Here is a 13,400-nt window from a genome sequence, read left to right as displayed (position 1 = left end):
ACCAGGTGTCCTATGATCCTGTGACTGAAAATCAGTGTGGAAAAAAAAGTAAGGCTTGTAATCTCTATATACACTTCAGGTACTGCTGCTTGCTCAGATACCACCCCTCTCCCCTCCCAGGTGGCTCAGGGAAGAGAACTGAAAGAATGTAATCCCACAGGTTGAGATAAAAACAGTTTAATAACTAAAATAAAGTAAAATATAGTGATAATAGAATACCAATAATAATAATAAAACACACACACACAAAAAAAGCAAGCTCAGAAAACACAAGTGATGCACAATACAGTTGCTTACCACCCACTGACTGATAACCAGCCCAACTGAAGTAGCGATCAGTCCCTTCTGGCTAATTCCCCCACTTTATATACTTGGCACGATGTGCTGTGGTATGGAATGCCCCTTTGGCTACTTTGGGTCAGGTGTCCTGTCTTTGCTTCCTGTGAGGAGACAGGACACCCTTCTTGTTAGGAGGGATACTCCCTTCTTGTGAGGGACAAGACAGGACACTCCCTTCTCGCGAGGAGGGGCTTGTTTTGCAGAGAATGAGACTGAAAAGTCCTTGACTGGGGTAAGCATTACTTAGCAACAGCTAAAACATTGGTGTGTTATCACTGCTGTTCCCAGTCTAAAGCCAAAACACAGCCCTGCACCAGCTACTAGGAGGAAAAATAACTGTTACAGCTGAAACCAGGAAAGGCCTTTTGTCCATTTTACCATGTTGATACCTAGTCTACTTGCAGATTTGTTAATGACTTTCTCACACTTGAGGTTTATATGCTTATTTTTTTCAGCATTGCCAGACATTATGAAAAAGGTCTGAATACCAGAGAAGAAGGTTTCTTTTTTTTTCTCTTACACAGCCCCTTAATAAAGGCTCCCATTGTAGTTTCTTTATTCAGACTAACTAGTGCTCTTTTCCTCAGGCAAGGTAATGCTTTCATTATGGTGGGTTTATGTACGAAGTCCTATGCAACATAATGATATCACTATCAGACTTATGTATGCTGGTCATTTGCAGTTCCTAAACTGTATAGAAAATCTTTATTAATCTGCTGCAAGTACAATTTAAGAGTGTTATATTAAAAATCATGTGAAAAGATTACATTCATATGGGTCTGATTCCCCTATTAATAACTTTACATCAGTAAATGGAATAAGTCCTTTCATGCATAGGTCTAGTTTGAATACAAACAAGTTGTTCTCTGTGTTGGAAAAGGTGTCTTCTCTTCTGCTCCCATTTTCCTCTCACTGTCTTTATTCAAATTAATTGTGATGAGTTTAATGCCAGAATTGTATGAGAAACAACAGAATATGAGACATACAGCTATCTAGAGCAGTCATGGCAGTCATTTGTGTGAATTATTCAATCCACTGACAGTGTGCCACAGTGCCTGTTGCTACCAAAGTGGAAACAAAATCAATTGTGTGCAATATGTATAGTAATATGTACAGTGTGAAGAGAAAGCAGATGGCAGGGATGCATAAAACTTTAATGTCCTCCAATCTGTTTACTTATTTTAATCAGCTATCATAATCATCACCCACTGTGTGCTTTGTGTACATGGAGAAGTGCTGGTGTGATCAAGCAGGAGAAAATCCCAAGAAATGTGCCAGTTCCAAAAACTTGTATTTAAAATTAGAAAGCTTCTGTATGTTACAAAGGATTAGGACAGACTAGAAGATATGAAGAGTTACCTTCCACTTAGGACTGCATTCATTCACAACAAAGCCCAGGTGAAATCTGTGCAAGATCTAGCAGGTGACAGGTATGAGGAGATGCTATAGTGACAGTGGCCTGTATGGCTCGCATTTCCACATCCCTTGAAGTGGTAATACCACCTTCTTTCCTTTTTTTTTCCTGTTCTTATCTACTGCATAAAGCAATTGGAGATTTCTAGCTAAAAATGCAAGATGTAGTCCTCAATATTATTTCTGTGATGAAAATGTGACTTGGATAGAGAATGCTTTTTGTTTTTTTTTTTTTATGGGGCAGAGGTTGACATGCATGAAATTGAATGAGCAACTCATATGTCAGATGAAAACTTCTGTCTTCTAACACCAAAGGAGAAAGAATTATCCTTGAGATTAAGCCCTTCTGAAATTTAAAATAATAATTTTTGTATAAACCTTTAAAACTCCAGTATGGACTTTAGAAGTGTGTTAGACAAATATTTTATCCTGGAGGTACTCTGTCATCCTCCATTCCGGTCATCATATCGCTATGATGACTGGGATGGAGGAAGCCAGCAAATAGATTATAGCACATAAAGAGCATGTATGAGTTTGTGGATGTCACATTTGGTTTAGGTTTACATGCTGTGCTCTGATTCTCAACTATTAGTTATGATGCTGTAAGGATTTCTCATCTCTCAGACTTGCTGTAGAAGACTTTGCCCAAATAAACAAAATGTACTGGAGGTGGAAAGAGAATTGCAACTCAGTAAATAATAATGTTTTCTTGACAGATGTCATTTTGTATCCAGTTTAAAAAAAAAGGATGACATAGGTTATGTCTGTTATAGTTGTCTATATAGCTGTCTATCATAGTTGTTAATATTTTAAAATCTGGCACTGAAATTGTTTTTGTTTTTATATACTAAAAATATGTTCAAACCTGAATCTGTGACACATAATAATAGAAATGTATAGAAAAAAATTCTCTCTCAGGGGAAGGAATAGTATAAGGGGAACAACTGGTGTTGATCAGGGTGATCAGGGCCCCACAAATTCAGGTCCTTTTCCAAAGTCAGTGGAAGCTCTTTCTTCCACTTCAGTAAGTGGATGAAAATGATTTTGTCATTCTTGAGTTAGGGAGATCACAGTCTATAATTAAAAGTCAAGCACTTAATAAACAATGAAGGAAATATTCTCAGTACAGGAAGGTTCACTGGTGGAGATGTGACTGCCGACCTACAATCCAGTCTCCTGTGGGCTGCAAAAATACCTGGTGGGAATGAGGATATGCATCCAGAGAAGAACCTAATAACAAAATTAATCTTTGAAAGTCATTCTGGAGGGATATTCCAATTTTCCTCCTACACAGTTTCTTTCAGGAATCCTGCTTAGCTCATTATTTCTTCATCTGAAAAATGGGCAAACTAATAGTTACCTTTGAGAAGTAATTCCTGTTAGTAACAATGTGAACAATACCTGCAAGGTGCCTACCTAATAAAGATATTTATCCATGAAATGAATATTAATGCCTTGAACTTACTTGAACAAAGTACTAAAAGTCAGTAGAGTAAGAAAAATGTCAGTGACTGTGGCTGGATCCCTGCTTTCAATGTGGAGTTGTGATCTGAGCTGGGGCACAGTTCTCCACAGGGGAAACTCTTAGCAGCAAAAGGGAAATGAATTAATCCACTTGAATTCCTCTGTTATCCAGTGTTCATTGACTAGAATGGATGCTCTGGTCTAAAATGCATCAAATTGTTCCTCTTCGCTAAAACTGTAGAGGAGATAAAGGGAATGACAATGATGGCTCACTAGGCTTTTTCTCTGATGGGACAGTTCTGCTCATACTTTTTTTTTTTTTAATTGGATAGTATTGTAATTTTGTTTAATCATTATAAGGGATTACATGGAAGAAAGAGATAAGTGCCTGTAGTATGGTAATATATATGACTAATGTTGAAGAGCAAGGTAAAAAATGTCAGTTGGAAAGCCAAAAAGTCTTTCAAACATCAGTAGTATTGCAACAAATGGAGTTTTATGACTATTCATATACAACTCCTATAAATAAGATATTTCTCTTTACTGTAGTTGCCCGGTATTTACATTTTCTATTATATTTCAGTTATGGCTCTCCACATTAACACCTGCACTTATGGAAAATTATATTGAAAACTTGTTTATCATTACGCTTAGAAGCTCATTCTGTATCCAACAGAGCGTCCCTAAGTTGCAGGTCAGTTGAGGTAACTGTGGTGGCTCCTATATTAGCAAACATATTTGAAGAATGAACCAGAGAACTTGAAAGCCAAACACAGCACCTTAGGACTTGAGCATTTAGTTCAGCTCATGTATGCAGTGGGGTGCACACAAACATAGGGGTAGAATGTTCTCAGATGAACTTCAGCAAATATGATAGAGTAGCCGAAATATAAAGACTGACCTGCTCAGTGTCAGCTCAATAATGGCTTACCAAGTTTGATAGAGTCCTCTATAAAGCATGGGTAAATCTTATAAACCACTCACTCAAATTGAAAGAAAATCTTCATTTTTGGATTATCAGAATTTTATGCTGTCCTTGCTTGACTTCTTACCTGAGTATTAGGCTGTATATCTTCACTTCTGTCAAGATTATATGTTTAGAAATTTTTGAAAGGTTCAATCACAAATAATTTTAATCAGATACACTCAAATAGAAGTCTAATACTGACCTGTCATGACATTTGGGTACAGTTTAAAACCAACTCACAGGAAGACAAGGTTATTATGTTTAGTTTGGAGAGTTTTTACATCTACTTTATATAAACTAACAAAGTTGTTAGGAGTGAATGGAAATGACATGAGAGCAAAGTAAGAGGTTATGTCAGGCAAAAGTGATTTTTTTTCTCCTTTCTTTTTTAATTAAAACAAATGCATTTGACTGTTTAAATACAAGTCTGGTGACAACATCGTTATATCAATCTCAGCTGAGTGTTTAACTTAAGAAAGAAAAATCTTCTGTTTTCTTTGATTTTTCTCCCTTAAGTTCATCTTGGATCTCTGCCCAGTGCCTAAATACTAATCACATGACTAAAAGTAAGATATTTAAATCTTGTGATACTATTCCTTGGCATTCCACGACAGAGAATAAATTCAGAAATATCAGTGTTAGAACTAGGAGTTGATATAGGCCCCACACAGAGTACTATACTGCTATATTCCAAAGAGGCAAAATAAGAGATGTAAACCAATGGGATTAAAAGAGTTACAATGCATTGAAGAACTTGTTTTATAATGATAAGGTATGCCATGTGTCATAGTCTGTTTATTGAAAATGAAGTAAGTATGTTATGACACAACCATTTTATAAGAAACCTGATCTGCACTGCTACATAGAGTTGAAGTACCTGATACAAAATTTAAGGTGGGAAAAAAACATGTGCATAAAGCAATATGCTTTTGCTGTGTTCAGTGAGATTATGATGGATTTATGTGGACCTGCAGCAGACACTCTTTGCTTCATTCCCCACTGTGGCATGGATTTTATGGTACTGATAGAAGATCACAAATACGCTCATCTCCAGTTGTTAAAAAGTACAGAACAAGAAAAGAAGTGAGCTCAGCTTTTGTGGAAAATGAGAATGGCCAAAAAGACAGGGACTGAAATCTCATCAGATGGGTATTTCTCAGTATTTAACAACCTAATAATTTATCAACTGTTGTTTACACATAATACACAAATACATGGAAACACGAGTAACACATGAAAATTCCCAATGTTACATTACTTTATGAAACAGAAAAATCATGCATGTGAAGGCTAGGGCTGGAAGAGGTCTTTTGTATGAATTACAATGCAATTTTAATTAATGATATTTTTTTTCAGGGAACCTCTTTTTCATTCACAATACAGAGTGGATGATGCTTACTTAATGAGCAGCTGCTCAGCACTTTGGTTTTGTTTCATTGTTCAGCATGTGTGGTCCCATTTGTTATTTACTAGACACTAACAACCCAGATTCCTATTGAGAACCATTCATCTTCTCACAGACTTTTCTTTCCTGATTCCACTATCATGTTAGGAATATATCACAGAAGCCTTCTCAGCACCCTGTGATACCAGGGATTATGTCATTCCCAGCAGAGATGGAGATTTAATATGTGAAGGGATTGAAGTCCAATATTTTTATTGCATGGCCAGCTTTAGGCAACTGTGACTTTTTTGTTTGTAAACTAAATTTAGCCCTGTATGTTAGCTCTATCTATTCAAATATATCTCCCACCAGTTTCTACTGTAACTGAAATAGTCATCAAAGTAGACTCCAGGAAATCTCATTAGGCAACCAGAAAATGAAGGACACTGAATGACTGACCTAAGTTTGGTTTAAATGACTTGAAAAGCATCTAAGAGCAACTTTTTGACTAAGGTGAAATATGCATTTCTCTGGGGAAGCATTCAGCTCCCATAAATGTATGATGGGCTACATCAAGAGAAGTGTGACCAACAGGTCGAAGGAAGTGACCCTGCCTCTCTCCTCTCTATTTTGCTGTTGTGAGACTCCACTTGGAGTACTATGTAGTTCTGGTGTCCTCAACATAAGAAGGGCAATGATAAGGGGCTGGAGCACCTACCCTACAAAGGCTAAAAAATCTTGGGCTGTTCAGCCTGGAGAAGAGAAGGCTGCCTGGAGACCTCATAGCAGCTTTCCAGTATCTGAAGGAGACTTATAAGGATGCTGGGGAGGGACTCTTCATTAGGGACTGTAGTGATAGGACAAGGGGTAACGGGTTCAAACTTAAACAGGGGAAGTTCAGGTTAGATATAAGCAAGGAGTTCTTTACTGTGAGGGTGGTGAGGCACTGGAACAGCTGTCTGAAGAAGTGGTAAATGTTCCATCCCTGGCAGTGTTCAAGCTCAGGTTGGATGGGGCTTTGAGCAACCTGGTGTAGTGGAAGGTGTTCCTTCCTGTGACAGCAGGGTTGGAACTGAATGATCTTAAGGTCTTTTCCAACCCTAACCGTTCTGTGATTCTATTAATAGGAGACAGCTTTTCTTGCTTAGCAAGCCCTTGTTGTCTGCCACCTGCCTAACCTCTGTAGGACTGTCATTGTGAATAGTTTCCATTGTCTCTGTGGTGTATGCTGTGCAAACAAAAAATATCTAGCCATGTCATGTACAGTTAATATAATGTATAATCACAGTGTAAGGGTAAATTCAGATTGCACAAGCCATCTTAATTCAGATGTGTTGACATCTATCTCCACAATTTTATAATCCTGACAAGGGGTAATGGGTTAAAACTTAAACAGGGGAAGTTTAGATTGGATATAAGGAGGAAATTCTTTCCTGTTAGGGTGGTGAGGCCCTGGAATGGGTTGCCCAGGGAGGCTGTGAATGCTCCATCCCTGGCAGTGTTCAAGACCAGGTTGGACGAAGCCTTGGGTGAGATGGTTTAGTGTGAGGTGTCCCTGCCCACGGCAGGGGGGTTGGAACTAGATGATCTAAAGGTCCTTTCCAACCCTAACTATTCTATGATTCTATTCTATGATTCTATGATATTCCTATACTTTTCATATACAGCTAAAAAAGCATAAATCTTAAAGCAGAATCTTCCTAACTTATCACAGTTGTATGTATGAATTGCAATAAATCTGTGCCCCTTTAGGATTAACAGTGAGGAAAAAATCTTATCCTTTTTGAGGTCTTCCTTTTAGTTCCAAGTTCAGTCCTCCTTGCTGAGATTTCAAGGGTGAGACAGAGTAAATGACAACCTGTAGTGAAACAGAGTACTGGGATTCATATAAGAACCATCAAGATTAGCATTTTTACCTGTTTGATTATCTCACTTGTTCCCCCACAGTGCTACTATGCTCACTAGGTCTTCACTTCTTTGCAGAGAGGTCCCTGCTGGCCATGGAAGGTTGGGTAGAAAGCTGTGCCAGTTCATATTGTGCAACCGCTTACAGCTCCTGTCCCAGACACTACCTGCCAAGGTCCCTGGGCATTTCCCAGCAATGTTTCAGCTCTCAGATGTCCAGAATCCCCCCTGACTTGCAGGATGTTTCCTCCAGTCAGAATCATCACCTTTTGCTTTTCAGTCCCTCTTTTCTTTCTGAGAATTCTCAGGAAATGTCCTTTTGGCATCCAGCTCTTCTTTCAGGAACTTAGTTTTCCCACCTAAATAATGTATGCACAGAAACACAATACACAATCTGCTTCCCAGTTTGTGGATCTATCTCATGTCTTTTTATTAACTGGACGATTCAGAATATGCCGCTTTTAGTTAAGTGCAGGTGTTACCAAACTTTACACCCAGCTGGTATTAGTTGCACGCAGCAGGTAGCAGATTTCTACTCCAGAGTTCAGAAGTTCAGCTTCAGGCATTCCTTCTCCTCACCCTTCCCCCCCGCCGCCATGTACTCAATTATGTGCCACCTGTTAGCATTCACAATTTAAGCTTTTTTTTACCTATAGTACTAGCCGGTTCTGGTTTGTTCCATTTTCCCGTTTCTGGTACCATCAAGCTCCCTGTTTAAATCTACCTTTTGTTTTGGTTCAGGACTCTTGCAAAAAAAAAAAATATGTTGACTATCTGCTTTTCATTTATCAAAGCCAGAGGCAGACTATTGGAGAAAAGAAGACCTCAGTCTGGAAAATCTGGGATCAGCCACCATGGGGAAGGTCAGGCCTGATATAATATCAATTATTCTGAGTACATGGCATATTTGAAACCAGTTCATTCTGGTAAGTGTGAGAAACTTGTACGTATTCAGTGATGAGGAAGTCAGAGACATGATTTTCGTAAGACCTTGAGTTTTCTGCATTGCACAATTTTCCACATGATTTTAAATTAGACTTTATAAGGATTAATTTCAGCAGGTGATGTCAAGTCACATTCCCAACATAAAACACATTCCTTTATTTTTGGGGGGCCTTTATTCTACCTTTTTACAGAAAAGGCCGTTCATTAGTTTGGGGTCTGTTGGATTATTGTTGTTTCCTCACTGGCCAAATTAAGTGTTTTCTTTCAGCTTCATTTTCTTAAGCATTTGAGTCAAATTGTCTTGTGATAATAATGATAATGGTAATTGACATTTCCATTGGTATATGTATTCAATTCCAATTTAAATTTCAAGATGTCAGGCACAAGTTTTCATGCTGAAAAAGCATGAATTATTGTGCACACAGGAGGCTAGCAGGTGTTCACATTGTTATTTTAAAGCACAGGGTAGAGATTGTATGTTGTGATTGATAGGAACTGAAAATTTTGACTAAAGGGGCTGAGCTCAGTCACAGTTTTTTAGTAGTTTTCTAGGGGAACACTTAGCCTAGTCATTAGAATCATAGAATAATTAGGGTTGGAAAGGACCTTTAGATCATCTAGTTCCAGCCCCATCCAAACTGAGCTTGAGCACTGCCAGGGATGGAACATTTACCACTTCTTCAGACAGCTGTTCCAGTGCCTCACCACCCTCACAGTAAAGAACTTCTTGCTCATATCTAACCTGAACTTCCCCTGTTTAAGTTTGAACCCGTTATCCCTTGTCCTATCACTACAGTCCCTAATGAAGAGGCCATCCCCAACATCCTTATAAGCCCCCTTCAGATACTAGAAAGCTGCTATGAGGTCTCCACACAGCCTTCTCCAGGCTCAACAGCCCCAACTTCCTCAGCCTGTCTTCATACAGGAGGTGCTCCAGTCCCCTGATCATCCTCGTGGCCCTCCTCTGGACTTGTTCCAACAGTTCCATATCCTTTTTATGTTGAGGACACCAGAACTGCACACAACACTCCAGGTGAAGTCTCACGAGCGCAGAGTAGAGGGGCAGGATCACCTCTTTCAACCTGCTGGTCACGCTCCTTTTGATGCAGCCCAGGATACAGTTGGCTTTCTGGGGTGCAAGCACAGACTTGAAGCCGGCTCATGTTCATTTTCTCATCAACGAAGACCCCCAGGTCCTTCTCCGCAGGGCTGCTCTGAATCTCTTCTCTGCCCAACCTGTAGCTGTGCCTGGGATTGCTCCGACCCAGGTATAGGACCTTGCACTTGTCATGGTTAAACTTCATGAGGTTGACATCAGCCCACCTCACAAGTGTGTCAAGGTCCCTCTGGATGGCATTCCTTCCCTCCAGTGTATCAACCGAACCACACAGCTTGGTGTCATCAGAAAACTTGCTGAGGGCACACTCAATCCCACTGTCCATGTCAGCGACGAAGATGTTAAACAAGACTGGTCCCAACACCGATCCCTGAGGGACACCACTCGTTACTGGTCTCCAGCTGGACATTGAGCCATTGACCACAACTCTTTGTGTGTGCCCATCCAGCCAGTTCTTTATCCACCGAGTGGTCCATCCATCAAATTGATGTCTTTCCAATTTAGAGACAAGGATGTCGTGTGGGACAACACACATTGTTTCAGTTCATCTTGTCATTCAACCATAGTGCTAGATATTTTTATTTGAGTTCTAAATTGCACCATGGCACCATTTTTGGAATGAGAGCTGCTCAGCATGCATTTATTGAGTCTATATAAAATTATCAGAATAAATTATCTACCTCATTCTCTAGTTATTCTAAAAAGTATGTTTGAACGTCCAGCCATTAAATGGTTCCTATATGCCATACTGCAAGCAAAGGTGTTAATAATTTTATGGAGCTGGGAGGGAAGTTTATACAACAGACGCTGATATATTCGGATTCAATTGCATGGTCAGAGTTTTTATAGGAATGGTTGAGGACTTGATTGCTTGAAATGTACATAACTCAGTAAACGTGTAAATTTATGTATCATTGACATCAGTAGAGTGTCTCTATACCCACAAGTATTTAAAAACACATTTGGATCTGATTACAAGGAAAGGAACATTATATTAATCACTAGCAAGGTGATACTTTATTCTTATATATGTTAACTCAGAAATATTACTTAGCTTAAATGGCCAAACCAAATTTAAAGCAGAATCTCTACAAGCAATGAGATGAATTGCTAACATTCCATTTCATAGTAGATGGGCAATGATCAGGTACTAATTTATTGATCAGTGGCAGTGTAAGCTAGAGGTTTTCCCAGTCATACCTGCAACATCTCCAGTAAACAGAAATATGAAGGCACAGAAACACAGAAATCCACCATAAAAATGTTAAAGAAAGACATTCCCATGATAATAAAAAAAAATGATCAATAGAAAAAATATTAAGAAATTAGCTGTATAAATAATACTAAGGACTTTTCCAGCACTATCCTATTTTTTAACTGATTAGAGGATTACATGGGTGAAAGGGAAGCCACTCCTAGGCCAGTCTCCTTTAATATTCTTTTCAAGTGTAGTACATACACTCCTTGTGTTTTGTCCTGTAATACTGAGATGTGCAAAGGGAAAGAGTGTGCAAAAATAAAAATCGAATAAATTTAAATTAAATAATTAATATATTTTATTTTTTAATGTGTGTGTATTGTTCCTATATTTCTGTCTAGGAAATACAGATATGAATGTCTAATTTGTAGAAAAATAATTATAAGTCTGCACTATATAAATAATGAATACATCTTCATTAACATCATGTACAGGAAAGCTTCTTACTGCAATTTTGTGTGGTATTTAAACTTGGAGCCTTGCAGTATATCTAATCACACCAGTGGTGATGTCACTAAAGTAGAACTAGAAGTTCTCTCCTAGTAGAACTAAGGTTAAAGTTACCATCTAGAGTTCCCCATTTGCAGTTCTTTTTCCCAAGGGTAGTTCTTTTTCTACAAAAGATTTGTTTGCTCACTTGGTTTGAGGATTGTTTTGCCTTGTTCTATTTAATTTTGGTTTTCTTGTTCTAAACCTGGTGGTTCACTGTCAGTTACTGAAATCCAGAATCACAAATTAAGAACCCTGGCTCCTTAAGCATGACAAACATGGGAACCTAAGAAAGATTTTATTTTGAGGGAAAAAAACCCACCTGGAGCGAGAGGTGTGTCTTTTGTCCAACAATCCACTGACTAAAATCCATACCACAAGTGAAAGTAAATATCACATGAAGTTGTGATAGTGCCTAACAGTGAAAGTTCAGCAAAGAATTTAGTAAGAGGTCTAGCATACAATGATGTCCTAGAAGACTTCATGGTTCAGGAACTTTGTAAGACATGTATCTGTGCAGTTAATAGTCCTTGACAGATTTTGTTTTTCTGACTATATACTGGGAAAAAAAGCGTTCTTGTTCAGGGAAGGATTTGAAAATGCATTGCGCAACTGTGTCTTAACAGGAAGACTCAGTGTGCTTACTTGCCATCAGAGGTTCTTAGCTTTTCTTTGGAGAACTATTTATGTATTCTGCAGTGATTTTTCAGCAGATGAAGTGCAACAACAGTCTGGGAAGAATAGGTAGGAATTGGGGATTCTTTTCACTAAGGTGAAAGTTTGGCTAGGTAATCAGTCTCTCTTTGGTGCTCTGCATCTCCAGAATCTTTAATTATTCTCTTCACAGTACTCCAACTTCATAGGAAAAACAGAAGATGCTTTCTACCTATTGCAATGCTATATTATGGGATAGCTATGAGATATGGTGTTTGAAGCTATCGGGCTGTGGACTTTGAGCCCATGGCTTCACCAGTGTGAAATAATATTTTGACAATTGTGTGTCTCATATATATATATGTTAATCATACATGTCACATATATATAAATATATATATACACATAAAAAACATGGTTACACTGCAGTCTCAGGTCTTTATAACTGGAATAATATGAAGCAACCCCCTTAATTCTTACTATAATTTCTTTTTCTTACCCTATTTCCAGGTCAGAAACAGAGCAGTTTCTCACCTTTTCATGGTAGGTCTCACTTTCAGAGCCAATCATTTAAGAGTATACAAGTTAAAACTGACAGTTCTGTCAGTTGTCAAAGTTAGAAACAAAGATAGAGCCAGTAGCAACAAACTGAGTGATTTTAGTTATTGCTTTTGAGTATTTTTAAGTCAACATGAAGATTTATCAGAGTGGATAACATTCAGTTAATGAAAAATAGATTCAGTATTGCTAATGTTTTTAAATTCATTATTAGTAATATTTTAATACACTGTTAGCATTTTAATACTTGATGTCATACACTGAAATGAAGTGTGTTTGAAAGGACGGTGTAATTCTCTCTTATGTCAAAAAAGGGTGTCTCTTCTGATATACTGTAGGTGTTGTTGCAAGCCCTTTCATTGCCTACAAACCCAGTTACAAAGAAAATAAAACTTTCTAGAAAATTGAAGCATTGGTAAAGTGTTTATCTATTTTAAGCCTCAGGGTATTTGAAAAAGAATCACAGATTTGCCAAGTGTCTACAGAGCTAAGAATGAATCTAGAGCTGTGCTGAAAAATCCCATTTGTTTGCACTGCCAGCAAAAAGGAGAAGAAAACACAGATTTGCAGATTTGCTATAAAGCACAACAGTATGCTCTTTTCTTACCTTAACCCATTTTTTTTCATAGAGGAAACATACTCATTTTGTCAGCAGGAAATTGTTCATCTTTCTGAATAATAGCGGAAAAAAAAAATAGGTTATCACAGTTCAAAAATATCAATTCAGTAGATACATATGTGTAGGAACATATGTGCATGCACATGTAAAGAAATGTTCAGGTGACATATTGTAAGGGCAATCGCAACTTTAGAAATTCCAATTAATGTCAGTGTGATGGTGGCTAAAGACAGGAACAGCTTGTCCAGTGAGGCTGTGAAGTCTCCATCTTTGGAAATATTCAGATCT

This window comes from Pezoporus occidentalis, unplaced genomic scaffold, assembly GCF_034315485.1.
Source record: "Pezoporus occidentalis ecotype Australia unplaced genomic scaffold, CSIRO_AGI_Poc_V1 ctg42, whole genome shotgun sequence".
In the NCBI taxonomy this organism is placed as follows: domain Eukaryota; kingdom Metazoa; phylum Chordata; class Aves; order Psittaciformes; family Psittacidae; genus Pezoporus; species Pezoporus occidentalis.
The sequence above is the reverse complement of the archived record's forward strand: the minus strand, read 5'-3'. Positions refer to the sequence as shown.